Source organism: Thalassophryne amazonica, chromosome 2 (genome assembly GCF_902500255.1).
Source record: "Thalassophryne amazonica chromosome 2, fThaAma1.1, whole genome shotgun sequence".
Taxonomy (NCBI): domain Eukaryota; kingdom Metazoa; phylum Chordata; class Actinopteri; order Batrachoidiformes; family Batrachoididae; genus Thalassophryne; species Thalassophryne amazonica.
The window spans coordinates 31,514,062-31,536,513 of record NC_047104.1 but is presented as its reverse complement, the minus strand read 5'-3'; the positions used below and the strand labels follow the sequence as shown (position 1 = coordinate 31,536,513).

General features: G+C 40.7%; 1 long non-coding RNA gene across 1 annotated transcript; it reads left to right on the top strand.

Annotated features, from left to right (window-relative positions):
* Positions 1-21,142, top strand: LOC117501963. Its single transcript, XR_004558144.1, has 3 exons — positions 1-11; positions 947-965; positions 21,085-21,142. It is a non-coding gene; the product is annotated as an uncharacterized LOC117501963 (long non-coding RNA).
* Positions 21,143-22,452: the final 1,310 nt, after the last annotated feature.

The following is a 22,452-nucleotide window of genomic DNA, read 5'->3' as shown; positions in this document are numbered from 1 at the left end:
ATGTATTCATTGTCAAGCCACCCTGGAGCAAGCGCTCTACTTCTGGGAGATAACACCGACTCTGTGGTGCCCGACATGCTACGGCAACAACTTCCCTGTTCAAGTGGCGCGGGGAATAGTGGGACGGAAGGATACTTCTTTTCTGCCCCAGGTACCATTGGAAGCATACTTAAAAATTGAGATCGAGGCAGATATGATCTGGGATTCTCTCTTGATTGATCAATTATGATCTGACACTATAGTGTCTCCAGAAGGATATATGAGATCGAGGCAGATATGATCTGGGATTCTCTCTTGATTGATCAATTACGATCTGACACTATAGTGTCTCCAGAAGGATATATGTATTGCCCCGTGTTTACCAAAATGTGGATGTATCCTACGGGAATAAGATTCTCCACAGCTCAGCTTGCCGATGGCCGGATCGTGGCCATTGGTCCTTCATTACCACCAGTTCCACATTCACCTCCACAGCGCACTGCGGAGGTTGGGGTGCAAACCGAGGAAATGAACTGGTGTTTGGAGGCCCTCACGCAGGTGTTCCTGGATGAACACCTTCAACAGCCCGAGTCTGAGGATATTCTCGCTGAAGCTTCACCTCGAACGAAGGATACATCACCCTTCACCCTGTCGACGACGACGAGGATGTTTTTATGGAGGTATAGAGAGATCGGCGGAGCTTCAAGTCATGGAGGGGGTGTCAGGAAAGATGACTTTAAGCTTGCTCTCAGCTTGTTTTCATCTTGGAGTATAATACGTGCCATGGGATTAATATACATGCTGTTGAATTAAACTGCACAGTTTTTGGTACCTTCCAGGAGTAAGTGAGGTAATGCAGGACTTTTCCATTGCAAATGGGGAGGTCCACGGAATGAACTCGGTGGTGAAGATGAGGGAATATATCTAAAAATTATTCTAACATGACAAGTATGATCAAATGAAGTAGTAATGTGTTAAAATTAAGAGTTGATTAGAAGATGTATTTTACGAATAAGTGAAATGAATAATTATATGAGTTGTTTTTCATAAAGAGTGCAGAGTCAGAGAAAAAGAGGGAGTGAAGAAGATGTAGCAAGTGGGGCAAGAAAAACTGATGTGAAACAACTGACCAAATGATTAAGATGTTGGTAAAATATGAAATGAATAATAAGGAATGAGAATGTTTGTATATGATCATATGAATCGTTTTTATGTGAAAGAGAGTTGTAATGAAATGATTGAATATGATTGATGTGATTTTGAAGAAATGATTTAAAAGAATGAATTCTCAGAAAAGCTGAAGTGTTAACAGAAAAGAGGAACTTGAGAAATAATTTACTGGTAGGGGCTGCGGAGATTTCCAGTAAAGCAGAAGGAGAAGGGAGGAGGTTTTGAGTCAACAGCGTCCCCATGGTAACCAAGATCATCTGAGGACGACTAGAGTCAAGAACATATATAACCTGTTGAAACACCAGAAAACGGGGTTATTCTTCCAGGGAGAGGTGCTGTTGGCACTACTCCCCTGCTACGAGGAGATCACAAGACTTGACCATCTTGTGAGCATCAATTGGAATCGTGGAGTGAGAGGATTGGAGCCGTGCAGAGTCGTTTGAGAGAGATTACGATGCCCACTCAGGCCGTCCAGTTACGGAGTAGCAGAATGATGGAGGATAACCACTGGCCTTAAGTCTGAGTGGGGAATGTTCAACGATTTCTCTCTCAAGAAATACGACAGCATACCAGAATGGATTAGATCAACTTGTGGTTGATTGAAGATGGAATAATATCTTATGTGGATTAACTTTGCTGAAGGATCACAATATCGCACAAGGATCGTGGTCAGCCAACGACTAATAGCTGATGAAGAGGAAATCAAGTTCATCGAGCTGGGGACCTTGACCTCGAAAACCTTCCTCCCTCACTCCCAGGAAAATTTGTTAAGAAATCAATCCAGTCCCAGTCAAAGTAAGATCAGTCAGAATTATTGAATTAAAAAAAATCTCTGCCAATCATTATTCGAATTATATTTGAATTACTGTTGTGAAATTATCACCATATAATCTATGTTGATTATGTTATCGGCACTTGCAAAACCTGCAATAAAATTCCAAGCATGCAGTTAAAGTGTTAAGGCTTGGACATTGGATTATTGATGCTTCTTAAGGTGTGAAAGTTAAGTTTATTAGGTGTACAACATCAAAAGGCTCTAAAAGGTTAGTCTGTTTTTTTAATGAAAATAACACATCCTGGGGACTCACTGTACGAATCACTAAATTTAAAATCTAGCAACATTCCAAGAGCCCTGATCCATAAGAGGAGAGCTGCCGTTAACGGGCGTGGCCAGTTCATATCCTGGTTCCTGAGAAGGCTATTCGACCGGGGTGCAAGATCAGCTTCAGCGGGGTGGATGTCCGGATGGAGGCAGTGAGCAGCTAGACGAATCTCCTCGCCACCAGCTTGAACAACCTTGTGCAGCCCTGCCGGGTAATACCCGTGGAGACACGAAGGTCGGACCCCAGAGACGGAGAGCTGGTTTTACACAAACACACTCATCGGAGGGTGAGCGTGTGCCGTGTATCTAAAAGCAGGATCTGACATTCCTTATTATATGTTAGTGATCAAGTATTTACATTTGTAATTTTGTTTAGAAATGCTTGAAATCTAGTTTAAAGCTGAAACATAAGAGTTAAGTTTCACTTCCATCATGCATGTGCAAGTTGTAGATGAGCCAGTAAAATTGTGAGACTAAGCCACACCCACTGTAATGCTCACATTCTATACAAGTGTTGTGCAAGCCATCTTTGTGGTCCCTTCACAAGATAGAGTCCATCTGTGGGGACCCAGGCCAGGTTTCAATGTGACTTTCAATAAATTCAAAATGAGGAATATAATGTTTTGATTCTTGGTCAGGGGCAGTATATTACATAAAGAAGCCATAATCCATACTGTAGAGCAAATTTGTCCTCACTTTGACGATATCCCATTTATGCCAGCTACCCCTACTTTCTAACTTAACGTAATCAGGAGAGGTATTTATGGTCTGGACTGACAGATATTAGACCTCATAGCACAGATTAGCCAGAACTCTGGTGAAGGAGTGAGGAAAACGTGTACCCATATGAAGACTAGATTAAGGACTTTTGACACTGAAGACATCATTTGATCATTTTGACGCCTCCCCTTGCATTGAATGCTTTGGATGAGTTGGATGGGGCAAGAGGGGGAGGCAGAGACTTCTACGTCACGATCTGTCTTTTCGAGGGCCTGGTGAACAAGCAGGACAATGGGCAGCTTGTATTCTCGTCAGGAAAAAGCAAAACAAAGTCTGCCAGTCACAACCACAATATTAGGAGAAAAAATTTGTCTGAGTTGAGAATAAAATGTGATGTTGTGCATCGCTGAAGTTTTATCCATTAGCTTAGCCTTTTCCTGCAGAATCACTGAGTCAAGCTGAGTGAGCATTTAATTTTATAAATTGTTCAATCTATTTTTACCAAGTAAAGCTACACCGTTTTTTTTTATTGTTACCGCTGTAACTACAAAAAAAAACAAAAACAAAAAACCCCCCAAAAACAAACAAACAAACAACCCCCCCCCCCCTCAAATTTAAATTAGAGAATTTTTTTTGTTAAATTTTTTTTAAGTGTTTTGTGTTTCAGGCAGTACAGTGGCTTAGTGCTTAGCACTGTTGCCTCACAGTGAGAAGGTCATGGGTTCAGTTCCCACCTGTGGCCTTTCTGTGTGGAGTTTGCGTGTTCTCCCCATGTTTGCGTGGCTTTCCTCCGGGTGCTCCGGGTTCCTCCCACATCCAAAGACATGCGGGTTAGGTGGATTAGGATCTTTAAATTGTCATTAGGTGTGCGAGTGGGTGTGACTGTGTTTGTTTGTCTGTTTGTGGCCCTGTGACAGGCTGGCATCCTGTCCTGGGTGTACCCCACCTCATGTTCTATGACTGCTGGGATAGGCTCTAGCCCCCCGCGACCCTTAGTTAGAATAAGCGGTTGAAGATGAGTGTGTGTGTGTGTGTTTTGTGTTTCTTTATATTTTAAGAAACAGCAACGTGGGTTAGCGGTTAGCACTGGTGTCTCACAGCAAGAAGGTCGTGGGATCGATTCCCGGCCTTTCTGTGTGGAGTTTACATGTTCTCCCCATGACGATTTTTCTGGGCACTCCGATTTCCTCCTACAATCAAAAACATGCTTATTTAGGGTCTGCTCCTTTCTCTGCCCCTGACCTAGGCAGCGTCTACATCTGGAGTTGGTCCTCGGGCACTGGACTGTGGCTGCCCCCTGCTTCTAGTGTTAGATTGTGTCTAACTGTAATTAGGATGGGTTAACAGCAGGGGACAAGTTTTGTTGTATATATGTATATATGTGCAATGGCAATAAAGTTTCAATGCTTTTATATTGTAAGAAATATATTTCTTCACTTGTCCCACATCAGGAACATTTCAACATCTGGGGTGCAGAGAACCTTGTAAATACAGATGAACTTCAAAAACTTTGAGTGATGCAGCTGACCACCAAAACCTGAAGTCCAGAAGGAAGAAGAGAACATCCCTGCTCTTCAAAATGTGAAAAAGTGTCTCCAAAAACTCCACCAAGAGCTCAAAGCTGCAGAGGAGACCTTCATCTTTTTAAATTTCCTGAGAGTCCAGCTCATCTGTCGTCTCTGAAAACCAACACCTGCTGCTATGCTTCTAAATAAAGCAAAGGCTTTTAAAAGAGCAACTATTTTATTATTTCCTTTTATATTTTAACATTAAATGAATGAATCATTAAACATGTCCATTAAGTCAAAGTTCAGTCAGAAAGTCACTTGCACAAGTAGAAGATGCCCCAACCCTATTATGCACAATTTTAAAGTATTCACAATCACTGGAATAGTCATATTCATATTTTAGTCATTAATCTGTCCTGATTACAGCATAAAATCAATCACATGGTCAACAAGGACATAATTAAATGTTGAAATGACTGAATTAAAAAATGATCTCGTCATGAGGATTATGTCACACTGAGAAATCCTAAACAGACACATTACAGTCATTGTTACATTATTTCCTGTTGTGTTTATAATAAATATTTATTTACAGTGTCTATTTTTCTTTGTTGAAATGCAAATATGAATGAATGAATCTACCAGACTTCACTTATTTTACATGCTATTTTATATGCTATTTTATTTGTCTAAAAATAAAAGTCTAGGGTTCCTTATAATTTTAATCAAGAAATCATCTCCTGACTTGGTACAGACCTGGTAAGTCCAAATGGGTAGTGCGGGTGAACTGGGAGCATCTGGAGAATCCCACTGGCCGACAGATCTTCAACTCACACCTCCAGCGGAGCTTTTGTAGCATCCCTGTGGAGGTTGGGGGCATTGAACCAGAATGGGCAATGTTCAAAGCTTCCATTGTTGAAGCTGTAGCGGGGAACTGTGGCCTGAAGATCTTAAGTGCCTCAAGGGGTGGCAACCCTCGAACACCGTGGTGGACACCAGTGGTCAGGGAATCTGTCCAACTGAAGAAGGAGTCCTTCTGGGATATGTTATCTTGGAGGACTCCGGAGGGAGTTGGAAGGTACCGACAGGCCTGAATGGCAGCAGCCTCTGCTGTGGGGGAGGCAAAGCAGCGGTTGTAGGTGGAGTTCAGAGCAACCATGGAGAAGGACTTTCAGACAGCACCAAGGTGCTTCTAGCGGACCGTGAGGCACCTCACTCATCTTCTGCCCCTACTCATCTACAGTAGGGGCAGAACTGGAAGCTGATGAAGGATTTTCATCAGTTTCTGTGGTGGAAGTCACTGAGGTAGTCAAACAACTCCACAGTGGCAAGGCCCCGGGGGTTGATGAGATCAGTCCAGAAATGCTGAAGACTCTGGGTGTGGAAGGATTGTCTTGGATGAAATGTCTCTTCAGCATTGCGTTGAGGTCTGGGACAGTGCCTAAGGAGTGGCAAACTGGGGTGGTGGTCCCCATATTTAAAAAGAGGGACCAGAGAGTGTGTGCCAACTATAGGGGCATCACACGACTCAGCCTCCCTGGTAAAGTCTATTCCAGGGTGCTGGAAAGGAGGGTTCGGCCGATAGTCAAACCTTTGATTGAAGAGGAACAATGTGGGTTCCATCCTGGCCGTGGAACAACTAGCGCTTCACTCTCACAAGGATCCTGGAGGGTGCCTGGGAGTATGCCCATCCAGTCTACATGTGGTTTGTGGACTTGGAGAAGGCATGTGATTGGGTACCCTGGGAGATACTGTGGGAGGTGCTGCGGCAGTGTGGAGTGAGGGGGTCCCTTCTCAGGGCCATCCAATCTCTGTGGTCACATAGTGAGAGCTGTGTTCAGGTGCTTGGCAGTAAGTCGCACTTGTTTCCAGTGGGGGTTAGCCTCCGCCAGGGCTGCGCCTTGTCACCACTCTTGTTTGTGATATTCATGGACAGAATATCGAGGCGTAGTCGGGGGGGAGGGTTTCCAGTTTGGTGGGCTCAGTGTCTCATCACTGCTTTTTGCAGATGATGTGATCCTGTTGGCTTCATCGATAGGTGACCTCCAACACTCACTGGATTGGTTTGCGGTTGCAGCCGAGTGTGAAGTGGCTGCGCTGAGGATCAGCACCTCTAAATTTGAGGCCATGATTCTCAGCAGGATACCGATGGATTGCCTACTCCGGGTAGGGAACACGGTCTTGCCCCAAGTGAAGGAGTTCAAGTACCTCTGGGTCTTGTTCACCAGTGAGGGGACAAATGGAGCATGAGATTGGCCAGAGAATTGGTGCAGCAGGGGCGGTGTTGCATTCGCTCTATCGTATTGTTGTGACGAAATGGGAGCTGAGCCAAAAGACGACGCTCTCTATCAATTGGTCCATCTTCGTTCCTACTATCACCTATGGTCATAAGGGTTGGGTCATGACCGAAAGAACTAGATCACAGGTACAAGCGGCCGAAATGGGCTTCCTCAGGACGGTGGCTGGTAGGGTTGAGCTGGCTACTTGTTTCAGATGAGTATCCGGTACGGGTAAACCATTTTTGATGAACACAAGCATGATCCGAATAAAACTCATCAATATCTGTGCTCGTGCTGAAGGAAAATTCTCATTGGCTAACTGACTGTCTTCACGCTCTGTGATTGGCCAGTCTCACACAGCACCCGCCCCTCTCTACCCTACACGTCTCACTGAAGCTTCTCACACACACACACACACACACACACACACACACACACACACACACACACACACACACACACACACACACACACACACACACACACACACACACACACACAGGATCTCTCTCTGTGCTTGGCTGGATTCTGCCTCATGTTGCTCTGTCAGTACTCTAAGTTTTCTTCAGCTCGCCTCTTTTTCGGTTTGTCTGATATTTAAAATTGCTTGGTGAACTTGTTTCATATCTTACGCGTGCTTTTGACAAGACAGAGCTGAAAATGGCTCCTGTCGTGTCGGTCACTGCCTCCACTCTGGTCGGGTTTTTTATTTATTTATTTTTTTAACCGTTTGCTTGCCCTTTGTTTTGTTGGTGATATAAAGTTAGTTGGAAAACTTTGCTCCTATTGAACGCAGTGCTTTTGAGAAGAATACAGTGAACAAGGCTGACATATTATTTCCCTGTTTGCCATCACTGGATGTTTGCATGAATCACCAAGTTCACACAGATCATTAAAAAATAAACAGTCTTACAGACCACTTACACACATACACACGTAGCTGAACACACAAAGTAGCCTATATTAATATTTTTATTGTATATGGCTGCATGCAGTATCTGACACTTTCTCACTGCAGTTCATAAAAATAAATTGGTCAGTCGAACAACCTCTCTCTCGCCCTCTAACAGTCTTACACACACAGACAGTCATGCACACACACACACATGCACAGATGTAAAATAATGTACTGATTTAAGCCCCAGCCATTTTGGTTTAAACCACGCCCACTTCTGGTTTAGGCCCCACCCACTATGACTACAGATGCGGATACAGATCATTTAGATGGTTGAACAGATACAGATAGTGTAGTGGTGTACTCGCTCATCCCTAGCGGCTAGTGTCTCCCTTAGAGATAGGATGATAAGTTTGGTCATCTGTGGAGAGCTCGGAGTAGAACCGCTGCTCCTTTGTGTTGAAAGGAGCCAGATGAGGTGGTTCGGGCAACTGGTAAGGATACCTCCTGGGCGCCTTCCTAGGGAGGTGTTCTAGGCATGGCCACCTGGGAGGAGACCCTGGGAAGACCCAGGACTAGGTGGAGAGATTATATCTCCACACTGGCCTGGGAACGCCTCCGGATCCCCAGTCAGAGGTAATCAATGTGGCATGGGAAAGGAAAGTCTGGGGTCCCCTGCTAGAGCTGTTGCTCCGCGATCCAATCTCGAATAAGTGGCTGAAGATGAGTGAGTGAAATCATTTCATCTGGAACAACAACAACAACAACAGATAAATTATAGTTTTAATTAACAGATGAACAAAGATTTCAAATCTTTTTCCTTAAAACTATTTAATTACGAGTTTTCTAATGTAAGATTTTTTTTTTTTTGCTTTAAAATGTATACCATAATTTCCTGACTATAAGCCGCTACTTTTCTCACATGCTTTGAACACTGTGGTTTTTACAATGATGCGGCTAATTTATGGATTTTTACAGGCTTTTTCAAAAGTCGAAATACGTCAATTGATTTCCTGAAGGCTGCAGTCCTCATGCGGTGTAAATTCACACACAGTATAAATATAAGGTCTTACCTGTTTGTTTTAGTGGATTGATCCTACTTTCATTACTTGTAGTGGCTGAAGAAAAATCCCTCTCCAGCACTTTGCACCAGAGTCGCGCTGTCAGATCAGTTAGAGGAGCGGTGCCTTCTCCCCCCACCAGTTCTCTGTTTTGGTGCAACAAGTCAAAAAAGTCACAAGGTCTCATTTACCGCCAAAAGTTTTGTAATCTGAAAAAAAAGATTGAAAAAATAATTTTTTTACTGAATTTTATCATCATTTAAAAAGTATTATCAAAATAAAAATAAGTGTAAGATATATATTTTTCAGTTTAAATATATATTTTTGATTCAGCTCTGTAATTATTTTGATCAAATAATTTATTTTCATTCATATTTCTTTTTTTTTCACCTTCAGATATTTTTTTCTCACTTTCAGATCTTATTTTTTCAGTTTCAAACTTTTGGCCCCGTTCTGTCATGGGAGGACGTGGCTTTGATTGAGAGGGGCATGGAATTGTGTGTGACAGCAGAGCAATCAGTCCTCATATGATGTTGCTTTCAGGAAATGTGGGTCCTTTAATAGATAATGACTCTGCTCCCATCTCCATTGAGGATTACTACGCGGCTGGCGCGTGAAAGAAAATACAGAGAATGAAAGCTTATTACGAGGCTTTAAACCCTTGAGATAAAGCTGTTTTGTTGTGATCGATGTGTAACAGTTGGCTCAGTGGATCCATATGGTGTACCGGATAGTGAATTTAATGAGGATGTAACAAAGTGGCTGGCGGTTTCACAGCGTAAACTTAATATGACCAGAACCAAGCAGACCGCCAGTAAATCCAAAGCCGGAAGAGCGCTCCAGCTACCAGCAGTGTGAAGAAGCCTCACTGTTACAGGCCCGGCACTGAGGCACTGAAAGAGATCCACCGCTACCAGAAACCCACCGAACTGCTGATCCACAAGCTGCCGACCAGGTCAGCCTCATCGGCCTCCTGCAGAGCATCACAGTGGAGCTCTGAAAGCGGAGGTCGGTCTTGAGGTCTTTAGCAATTTCTCGCACCAGGTGCGGGAAGGGCAGCTTGTGGATCAGCAGCTCGGTGGATTTCTGGTAGTGGCGGAGTGCCACAGTGCTGGGCCTGTAACAGTGAGGCTTCTTCACACCGCCGGTAGCCAGAGCGCTCTTCGGGGCGGCTTTGGATTTGGATTTACGGGCGGTCTGCTTGCTTCTGTCCATATTAAAGCTTCCTTCAGATCTGCTGAGCCAGTTCTCTCTGTGTGTCACTTAGAAAGCTCATAACACTCCACTGCAGACTGTAAAATGAGCGACCTGCCTCATTTTGATGTGGCGATGCTGCGCTGCATTCACGGTCTTGTGTGGATTTGGGACACATCGTTTTTTTTAGGTATAGGTGTTAAACTTTACAATCTTGCATATTTTCCAGTTTTTAAACATCAAAAATGACCAAGAGTGGTCAAGAATTACTTGTAATAGACATCTTTAGCATCACTTTATTTACAGGTATCAAGACAATACAGCGGAGAGAAAGTGTTAAGTCATTATCTATCAAAGTACCCACATTTCCTGAAAGCAACATCATGTGAGGACTGATTGCTATCCTGTCACTCACAATTTCACGCCTCTCTCAATCAAAGCCACGCCCTCCCACGCCAGAACGGGCCAAAAGTTTGAAACTGAAAAAATAAGATCTGAAAGTGAAAAAAAGATCTGAAAGTGAAAAAAGAAATATGAATGAGAATAAATTATTTGATCAAAATAATTACAGAGTTGAATCAAAAATTTATGTAAACTGAAAAATATATATCTTACACTTATTTTTATTTTGATAATACTTTTTAAATGATTATAAAATTCAAGAACAAACATTGAATTTTCAGTTTCAAAATTAATTTTTTCAATCTTTTTTTATTTTCAGATTACAAAACTTTTGGCCTGGATTTAGCTCCATACATTTGCGCGTGCTGGACAATGACATGTGCATCAATATTTACATGTCACACTTCAGGGGAAAAAAGCATTTATGGTATGTATTTAATTAAAAGTTAAAAATCTTTCTGTCTAACATCTTTCTGTGTAAATATCTCATGTTATAACGTAGAAACCCGCAGCTTATAAATAAGTGTGGTCTATTTATGTACAATTTCTTTTTTCTTTTTAAAATTGGTGGGTGCGGCTAATATACAGGAGCACTCTATAGTTCAGAAAGTATGGTAGTTATCAAATTAATTATGAAGTAAAATTTTTTTTTAAAGATTTTCTTCAGAAAACTGCTGTGTATACACATTTCTGCACTCCATAGTCTTTTGTGTTTTGGCCTGATGCCGTGTTTCTATTGGACGCACAAAGCTACGTCACAGCGCGCGGCATTGAAAGTTGGATTGGGTTGAACTTTGTCCGTGGCTGCTTGAGGACAAGCAGCAATGCGTGATCGCGGTGGCACAACGCTTCAAAAATGCAACACTTCTCATTGAAAATTATAGGTTTTAGAATGATGCGTGACGCGTTTAACACCTAGAATGGGTAAGTAAGTGTGAAAGGCCTTACTTACTAGCTGTTGGTTGTTCACTCTGCTTACTTGACTTTGACGAGAGCAGTCAGAGGGCTGATTATTATTCGTTTCTCCCATTGCTGTCCTTGTGATTTGATTTCCATCACTGAGGTCTTGTTCGTTCCTCTCTCTGTCCCTCTGTCCCCCGTTAATTAGCCTCTGAGCCGACACAAAGAGGGAGTTGTGATAATGAAGCAAGTAGAAGAAAGATTACAATTTGCAGTACAGCTAAGCCTTTAGAAAAATATTCTCTCTTCATCCGGCCGAGGCCACACTGAAAGTTTTTGCTTAATCTCAAGGTGCATTTAATGATTGTGGTCATTAATAATTCATCTATCAACTCATTTTTACTAGTAATAAGTCATTTTCTCTATAAAATGTCAGACAGCTGTACCCGTCACAATTGCTTCCTACTGGTTTAAGGTGTTTAATTAATACCCAATAAAACATTTAAATTAATAATGGCTTCAAAATAGTTTAAAGTGACTTAAAAAGACTTATTTGCTTTTGAAAGTATTCAAGCTGCATAAATCAAAATGATCTCAACTTTACCCAGATAATATCTCATTCAGCCAGTATTTAATAATGGTTTAGAACAGTTTAAAAAAAAAAAACAATTATTTGGAAAGAAATGAGTTTAAATTATTTTCACAATAGTTTGGCACAATTTGAAACAGTTCACAGAAACTGTCTGCTTTAAATCAGTTTTAGATATCTTAAAGTAGATTAAACCTCTTTACCCTGATCGTGTACAAAACTGTAGTCAGACTAAACCAGTTAATCGCAAAGAAACGCATGAGGAGAAAACTACAAATGTAAAAAAATGCAGTGACTCAAAATTTGGCATTTAGTTCCACTCTTCGTCTGAAGGTGACCTTTTCAATTCCTTGGGTTTCCTCTCAGAATTGAAAGCAGTTCCACCTGATCATGGCTCTGTTTCAGATTATAAAAATATACATTCATTAATAAAAAAAACACATTCATAAAAAAAAAAAAAAAATCACATGATGTTGACTGGCACTATATGTGTTAAGACATTTTATAGTGCAATGCTCTCTTGAATGACTGGTACAAAAAGAATGACAGAGGCTGGACACAACATGTAGCCTCACAGGCTGTGTATATGAGTATAAAAGATAGGATCTTTAATGCAGACAAAGCTACGGTACACAGGTAAACAGTCCACGGTGCAAAAGTACAGACGAGGGCGAGGCAATGCAACGTGGTCCAAAACAAGCAGGGTTCAATATGTGGGCACACAGGCCAATCAGGACAAAGGCAAAGACAGGTTCAAAAAACAGAGCAAGGGTCAGAACATTGATGTAAGCTGCTAAGTGAAAAAGTCAACAAACGAGCAGGGAAGAAGTGAACAGAAGCAATTTAAATAAGGAAAGGTGGTGATTGGATAACAAGATGCACGTAGTGGGAGAAGGATCTGGAAAGGAGCTGTAGGCAGGTGAATCCAAGAGGGGAAAACAGAGGCAAGGAAAGAGTGAACATGGCAGACAGAGACAAAGATGAAACAGGCATGTGCAAGAGTGTAAGTGCATGAAAGAGTGAGAAGTGAAAGCATTGCCAACAATGGCAACTAATGACTACACAAACTGGCAATACAACTAGAACAGAACTGAGAAGCAAACATCTGAAAATAAGTACTGAAACAAAACTACACTGGAACTGATAAAAGAACAATAAGAAAATAAACACTAAGACAACACTAAACTGCAACTAAGACTCAAACAACAAAGTGGCTAAACAAACTATAAGTAAAAGAGAGACGAAGTGATTAACAGAAAACAAAACCTGATACTACAACATAACTGATAATATCATAAATGAGAAGAACAAAATAAACAAGTGATAAACTAATGATAAACAATGAAAATACAGACTGGCTGAACAAAACAAGAATGGAACTGAATCATGGCTAAAGTATGAAAAGTAATAAAGATACAAAGTGGCAAAAACAAACCAAACAGAGAGTAAACAAGAGACAAAAAATAAAACTCGAATAAATCAAGGCCGGGGCAGACAATGGGCAAAAGAAAGGGGGAAAAAATGGAACCATAACCCAGATCAGGGCAAAAACCTGACAACAGTAGGTGGTCTTGTCCCCATCCCTATCCATTGTACTGAAATATTTATATAAATATAAAATATATAATTATGGTGCTGAAAACACAACTTGAATAATTCATATCTCCAAAAACTCAACAATATTTTCAAAATGTTCAAATGAAAAGTTGGTTTTGAAAATTATGTGAATCCTTTCCTTTTGGAACACAACTTCTCTGGGCTTGTCTGATTAGACTGAATAATTGATTTGGAGACTTCATCTTTGCCTCCAGAGGTGGAAAAGGTACAAATAAACATAAAAAAATTCTTACATTTTATAAATTTAAAAATCAATCTACCCATAAGACTGATTCCTTCACATTGAACTAAAATACAGTAGAATAAAAAAAATCTGATTTTTGTTGTCTGTGAAACTTCTACAAACTGCAGTGACATATTTCCAATAGCTGTGAATTTGTCTCTTTTCCAAACATTGCGCAGGGAATGACTGAGTGACCGTGATCCCTGGTGGACAAAAAAAAACCAAAAAAAAAAAACAGATAAGAGCATTGATAGCCAGTTCAGGGGTTGTTGCTGTGGCCTTATTTATCTCAGAGTGGAATGCTCTGGAGTTCACATTGAGGGAGATAATGTAATTTTGTGGCTAATAAGCTAATGGATCCTAAATCCATTTTTAGCGCGCATATGAGCTGAACACATTACTGTAATGGCGGTGACCAGACACAGTCTGTGGTGAATGACGGCGAACAGTATTTGACTTTAAATCCACTCAAACATGTGAGAGATGGATTATGAAGACATGTTGGGTTCAGTCAGTCTGCATCCCTCGTATTTATTGTTTTCCTCAATTTAGCTTTGATTAAAATATGTAGAATTATTAACAATAATCTTTATAATACGAGCGAAGTAACGCGCAGCGGCGCAAAGCTCGCTCATAGTACACTGTGGCCCAAACAGAAAGCGCCAAATTCTTATTCCACAGTGAAACAGGAAATGTCAAATGTCAAACACTTCCAAGATCGACACTTCCTGGATTGACAGACGAGATCCCATGGAATCTCTCTGGAATTCATTGGCAAGCTCACACTTAAAGAGTAAGTGCCAAATTTTCAGTCACAGTGAAACAGAAACACTTCCTGACATGGGTGGAGCTAGAGCGGAGGCCAGGGTTGCAATGGACTCCCCTGAAATCTGACTGGACACAGATGATTGACATGTCACGGCACCTCACATCTGGTTGAAAGACCTGCATTTTGAAATTAGTGAGTCACATTGACTGCTGCTCCTCCTGTCCAGTAGTTGGTGGTGTGTACCACAAAAAGTTCAAATCCACCTTAGTAGAAGAAGAAAAATGTTTGCTTCAGATTTGAACTGAACACATTGTTTGAACTATGGACTGCTAATCACACCAAACTCATATTTGTGAGTAAACGACCATATTTTATGTCAGAAATGAGGTCCAGGTTGTTAAAAGCAGCATTTCTCCTTTAATTCGGGTTGCCTTATATACACATGTTTAAGCTAACAGACAGCAGCTGGTTCATGCTCTGTTGGCTTATTAGTGCAGCAGATAACTGAAACAATCCTTCAAATGGTGATACAAGGATCAAATTCAGCACAAATACACCTTAGACACTACATTTTAAAAAAATGACTAGCCACTTGAATTTTCAATAGGCAGCCAGGTAGGGGTCAATTGAAGAATTACAGGCTTAAAATTTTAAAATGCTCCAGTCAAATTGAAAACTATGCCATGTTACTTGTCTGATTATAAACATCCCAAAAATGTATAGTTTGGACTATCTATGACTGAATGTTATGGTGTTTTGGGGTAAAAATGGCAAGAATGGTGGCAAAGATCAATTTCAGTTTGTACAGGGGACAAAAGGTAATGAGTTGCTGTAATTTTGGCAAAACATCATGCAAATTATTGGTTGAGTTAATAAATATAATAGTTTTGACAGTGCTGAATGCTTGGTCTCCAAAGTAAAGGTCAAACAACGTCAATGTCTATTGGATTCTATGACATGTGACATATGTTACCCTGTAACATGAGCTACCGTAAGCATGACACATGATGCAAACTGTTACTTTTTAAAATCTGATTAACTCAACCAATAATTTGCATCTTTTATTTATTTATTTTTTTTAACCAAAATTGGAGCAACTTTAACAAACTGAAACTGACCTTTGTCACCATTCTTGCTGCTTTTACAAGCCCAATTCCAATGAAGTTGGGATGTTGTGTAAAATGTAAATAAAAACAGAATACAATGATTTGCAAATCCTCTTCAACCTATATTCAATTGAATACACCACAAAGACAAGATATCTAATGTTCAAACTGATAAACTTTATTGTTTTTGTGCAAATATTTGCTCATGTTGAAATAGATGCCTGCAACACGTTTCAAAAAAGCTGGGACAGTGGTATGTTTACCACTGTGTTACATCACCTTTCCTTCTAACAACACTCAATAAGCGTTTGGGAACTGAGGACACTAATTGTTGAAGCTTTGCAAGTGGAATTCTTTCCCATTCTTGCTTGATGTACGACTTCAGTTGTTCAACAGTCCGGGGTCTCCATTGTCGTATTTTGCGCTTCATAATGCGCCACACATTTTCATTGGGCGACAGGTCTGGACTGCAGGCAGGCCAGTATAGTACCTGCACTCTTTTACTACAAAGCCACGCTGTTGTAACATGTGCAGAATGTGGCTTGGCACTGTCTTGCTGAAATAAGCAGGGATGTCCCTGAAAAAGACGTTGCTTGGATGGCAGCATGTGTTGCTCCAAAACCTGGACGTACCTTTCAGCATTGATGGTGCCATCACAGATGCATAAGTTGCCCATGCCATGGGCACTTACACAACCCCATACCATCATAGATGCTGGCTTTTAAACTTTGCGCTGGTAACAATCTGGATGGTCTTTTTACTCTTTTGTCCAGAGGACACGACATCCATGATTTACAAAAACAAATTGAAATGTGGACTCATCAGACCACAGCACACTTTTCCACTTTGCGTCTGTCCATTTCAAATGAGCTCGGGCCCAGAGAAGGCGGCGGCGTTTCTGGATGTTTTTGATGTATGACTTTCGCTTTGCATGGTAGAGTTTTAACTTGCACTTGTAGATGTAGCGACAAACTGTGTTAACTGACAATGGTTTTCTGAAGTGTTCCTGAGCCCACGCGGTCAGATCCTTTACACAATGATGTTGGTTTTTAATGCAGTGCCGCCTGAGGGCTCAAAGGTCATGGGCATTCAATGTTGGTTTTCGGCATTGCCGCTTACGTGTAGAAAGTTCTCCAGATTCTTTGAATCTTCTGATTATATTATGGACTGTAGATGATGGAATCCCTAAATTTCTTGCAATTGAACATTGAGAAACATTGTTCTTAAACTGTTGGACTATTTTTTTCATGCAGTTGTTCACAAAGTGATGATCCTCACCCCATCTTTGCTTGTGAATGGCTGAGCCTTTTGGGGATGCTCCTTTTGTACCCAATCATGACACTCACCTGTTTCCACTTTGGTGTTCGTTGAGCATTCATCAACTTTCCCAGTCTTCTGCTGCCCAACCCAACGTTTTTGAAATGTGTTGCAGGCATCCATTTCAAAATGAGCAAATATTTGCACAAAACAATAAAGTTTAGCAGTTTGAACATTAAATTTCTTGTCTTTGTGGTGTATTCAATTGAATATAGGTTGAAGAGGATTTGAAAATGATTGTATTCTGTTTTTATTTACATTTTACACAATGTCCCAACTTCATTGGAATTGGGGTTGTACCTCATAACTCCATAACATTCAGTCACAGATTGTCCAAACTACACCTTTGTGGAATCTTTATGATCAGGCAAATAATTTGGTGTAGTTTTCTATATGATTGGAGCATCTTTTAATTTTGACCCCTATGTAATTCTTCAGTTGACCCCTACCTGGCTGCCTATAGAAAATTCAACTGACCAATCAGTTTTTTCAAAAGAGTTAATGCCTATGGAATATTTGTGCTGAACTTGATGTTTGTATCACCATTTACAGAATTCCACGGCTCCTCAGTGTTTCTCAACTGCCCTCAAAAGTATTGGAACACTTGGTATTTCACACATTTTAATTAATTTATTCCATTTCAAATACATTTTTTTCTAAAATTATCTTCCTTAACTCTGACTGAAAGCAAATCTCTACAACTTGATATAAAGTAATTAAAAATGTAAAATCCTGCTTCCTGATGAAGAGGTGTAGAGGAAGATTTTCTTAAAAAGAAGACCTGAAAGTTCAACTACAATTTGACAGAAAGGCATGTGAGACAGGACTGAGCGGAGGAGAGGCACAGACAGAGGCTGGACACAAATGCAGGCTCACAACAGGACGTATGATTAAAGGATGGTTTAATTCAGGCCTGGGTTCGGTAACAGGAAGGCAGTCCGTGGAGCAAAAGTACCGGGCAGGGACAAGACAGAGGACGTGGTCAAAAACAAGTAGGGTCAGTACACGAGCAAACAGAGTTGTCAGGGCTGAGGCAAAAAGCAGGATCCGGTACACAGAGCTGAGTCAAAAACACGGCAAAACAGGACTGAACGAGCAGGGAGGAAGTGAACTGAAGCAGTTTAAATAAGAACCGGTGTTAATAAGATAATGAGGTGCACGTGGTGGAGGACGGGCCTTGAAGGGGGCGTGGTCAGGTGACAACTAAGTGGCAAAAGACATGTAGAAAGGTGGTGACAAATGGGCGTGGCCAACAGTGATGAGAAAGTGCAGGTGCAGAGAGTGCCGTGATCAGAAGAAGATAGATAAAAACGAAGCTGGGTGTGAACACGTGAGAACTGAGAAGAGTGCAGACACAGAGCAGACGAGAACAGGCTGAGACAGACAGGTGCAAGTGAGCAGTGAAGAGATTACCAACAAGACAACTAAAGATCAAAGAAAAACATGAACACGAATCTAAACTTGAACAGGCCTGAAAAGCATACCAGAACATGATAAACAGAACTGAGTGGCACAGACAGACAAAACTATAAGAAAAACAGAAACTTAAGTGATAACAAAACCTGGCATCACAGTACTACATATTACAGAAATGAGAACAGCAAAAATAGGCAAACAACTAAATGATAAACCATGAAAACACAGACTGATAGAACAAAACTAGAACAGAACTGGAACATGGCTGAAGAATAAGAGTAACAAAGAAAGAAAGTGCCAAAACAAAAATAGAACATAGAATAAACACATGATGAAAATGGCAATTAATAAAACAAGGCTGGGGCAAAAGGAACAGAACCAAAGAAAGAGGGAAAATAAGGACAGAAGCCTGGAACTGGGCGGGGCATGACAATTTGAGATGAAAGCCTAGAAAAGAAACTTTTGTATTTATCCAAGACATATTCAGTGACTTGGAAATGTTCATGTTTCCATCCCCTGACTTGTCTAAAGAAAACTGGCAATAAAACTGATTATTACACAGGTTTGATCAAGTTTTAGAGATTTGCTTTCAGTTTGAATTTGAGGAAAATAATTTTAGAAATTTTTATTACCTCCACCAAGGAGGTTATGTTTTCGGTCGCTTTTGTTTGTTTGTCTGTCAGCAGGATAACTCAAAAAGTTTTGAACAGATTTTGATGAAATTTTGTGGAGTGGTTTTTGTTTATATATTAATAATCTAATGATTATTATATACAATTTTAGAGAAAGAGACAAAAAGAAATAGATCACTGTGCCAAGGAGGGAATCTCTTTAGGGTCAGTGACCCTATGGCCTTGTAATGTTAAAAAATTCATATGTTTGCAGTTTAGTTGAATAATAAATTGAATTTTGTCTCTTATTTGTTTTTGTCTATAAGCACGTGCAATATCTATATCAGTGCTCAGATGACAGTAGCTTCTGGGAAAGGTGCAAGTTGCAATAAACTGTAATGCCAAGCGCTAAGGATACATGCTATCCAGTCACAGCAGATGAAACTTTTTTTACTACTGAGCAAACATCATTGTTAGACTTTTTTAGGTTCAATGATTCCACGGCGTGTAGATGTTATGGCGTCAGTGACCCCATGGCCTTGGCAGGTTTGCACTCTCTGAGTGCTTCTAGTTCTTTATTTTTTGCATTTCTTTTATTTAAAATAGCATAAACAAATTAAAAAGTGTGAAATTCCAAGTGTTCCAATACTTTTTTGAGGGCACAGTATCCTAACCTCATGATGAGTACACAATGAGTGTGGTATTATTACTGTTTTGTTTAAGAATGTTTCATTTTTACTGTTGCTGCACTTTGTGTCAAATCAAAGTCATATCGTATATCATATTGATATGACAATATTGAGATATGATAATTTGGCCATATTGTATAGCCTTACTGTCAACTAACTGAAAACTTTGAATATTAATTTACATCTACATTAAAAATGTTTTAAATGGCAGGGGGTTAAGAGGGCTGTAATTTGGGGGGTCAGCTGAAAGGCAATAAAAAAGAAAAATGCTTAAAAAGGTGGGTGGTATGGAGGCAGAGCCCCTCCAGAAGCTGAAAGGCAAATTAAGGAAAATGCTTAAGGGGGGGGGGGGGGGGGGGGGGTGTGTCGTCATGCTCATGCTCCCAAGAACCATTTTACTGAAAAAAGTGTGATGGACCTAGAGGACATGGTTAGATGGTGAGGAGCTTCCAGGCATGTGAGAGGCAAATAAAGAACGATGCTTAAAAAGGTGGGGAGTCTGGGGCATTTACTAAAAAAAAAAAAAAAAAAAAAGTCTGAGGGACCTAAATGACATGGTGAGATGCTGAAGAGCTTCGCTCGTTCATGTCCATGACATATACATATTATTCATACATTCATTCTTTTTTGCATATGGAAAATTTAAAAATGATGAAGCTGCTGTTGATGAATATTTACAAAGATTTTTGAAACTGATCTTTGACAAAAGTCTCCACCGACTGTGGCTGTGATTCCATAATGCTTTAATGAGATGGATATCAGTGAGTTTCAGGTGCAGCACAGAGGCTGCACACAATTAAAGAAAATACAAAACAACGAAAACAAGAACCCCCCTCCACCCCAAATTGGCATATCGAACTTTATTTTGTGCTTGATTCTTTAAGAATAAATTTCCACATGTGTAGATCTATGGAGCCCTTGAAGTGTCATCGCAAAATGTTTTGCATGTGGAGAGAATCTGTGCATGTTTTAGGACATTGTGCGCACGTTTTAATAAATTGTGCTCTTGTTTTACTATATTGTGTGCACAATTTGTAATATTGTGTTTTCGTTTTACGATATACCCTTCACAATTTACTATGCTGTGTTCTTGTTTTATGTATTATAGTGTGCGCTCATTTTAAACATTGTAAAATGAGTGCACAATTTCTAAAATGAGCGCATGATTTAGTAAAAGAATGGCATGATTTATTAAAAGGAGGGAACTGTTTAGTATAATGAGAGCACAATTTAGTGCAGACCATTATAAAACATTGTGTGCAGGGTGGCCACAATTTATAAAATGTGCACTTAACCCATTTTGCCCCACTGGCAACAACTGTTGCTGAAGTGTGTCGCTGTCATTTTCTACTCACAATAAAAAATCTCAAAGGTACTAATGCAATTTTTTCCACTTAAAAAAAAAAAATGTGGGCATAAATGGGTTGTCTTGACACATGTAAACATGAGCACCGTGTGTGACCCTGCTAAAAAGAGTCGAGGTCCCCTGCCACCACCTGCCTACGTGTCATCATTTAATGTGAACTGTAAACTTAAGCCCCCATCACACATAGCAAGAATGTGCAGGAACCAGGCTGACATGGCAAAAATGGCCACTGGATACCTTTGCAGAAAGTTTGCTGGCAGTGGGCCAAGCTTTCCCAGCATTCATCAGACGCAGTCTTTCCTGCAAACTTTCATTTCTTTTTTGTGTGTGTTTTTGCTCACATCACTGCAGTGCATGTCTGGTTGGATTATCACATATGATTTATTTATGCCCTGGTTGTTTGCAGCACACAGCAGCCAGGTGAGAGGCTTTTCACCACATGCTGTGGTCTGTGAAATGATTCTGGTTCCGTGCCGGAGGTGAGTTTCATGTTAATAATGTTGTCATGGCTTGGCGATACACACACCTCCAACACCTATATTACAGCGGTGAGATCAGTTCAGCTTCAAGCCTCTGACACTTGCAATGACAGGTTACTGCACATGAGACCACAGAGAGGCGCACCTGCCCGTGGTGTCTCAATTACAATGGCCACAATATTTCACATTATTTATGTCACCCACGGGAAGGACTGGAACTATAGCTGTACTGTAAGGTCTATTATGGATTTAACCGCTTTTTCAGATCTGCGGTGGCATGCGCTGTGTGACGCATTGACCTACAGTGGCACACGGTACTTTCAGTCTGATTGCACGCTGTTCGCATCCACTGCCCATGATGAATGCCTGCCAAATACATGTTATTACATATGAACATTTCCTTTGCCCTCCCTGGCCGGGGTCCAGTAGAGGTGGACAAACATGGCACAACATGCCGGCAGGCTTTGCTGTGACCGATCAATCTCAGAGCTCAATCAGATCATTTCAGATGCTGTTATGATGCCATCAGAATATGTAGACTGAGATCAGATAGTACACAAACTGCACATCGATCGCTGTCACATGTGCATCCCATTTTGACAGTGCCCAGAGTGTTTTGAACTGAGCAACACACTTGGGACAGCCGAGCAAATGGGACCATCTATGTAGCCTGCTCAGAGACTGTTGTCCATCTGTCTTCAGATTGCACCTCAATACTTCCCGACTGTGACCGGATGTGTCATTCTGATGCCATTCAGCCTCAATTGGCATATATGTGAAGGGGGTACTACAGAGTTAAGTTGGAAAGATATTCAAAGATTTAATTAAACCTGTGCCAAATCAAAATGCAGATCCACCTTGGATTTGCTGTGGTGACCCTGAATGCAAACAAGGGAGGAGCCGAAGGGATTTAATCACTTCAAAGCGAATTGCAGTTTTAAATCAATTGACACCTCTTTCCAAACATTGTAATACAGACAAAAAACTACAACTGACCAATACTGTTTCCCCCCCAAAAAGAGCCATCCTCAGTTCTTTATGAATTACAGTGAACCTAACA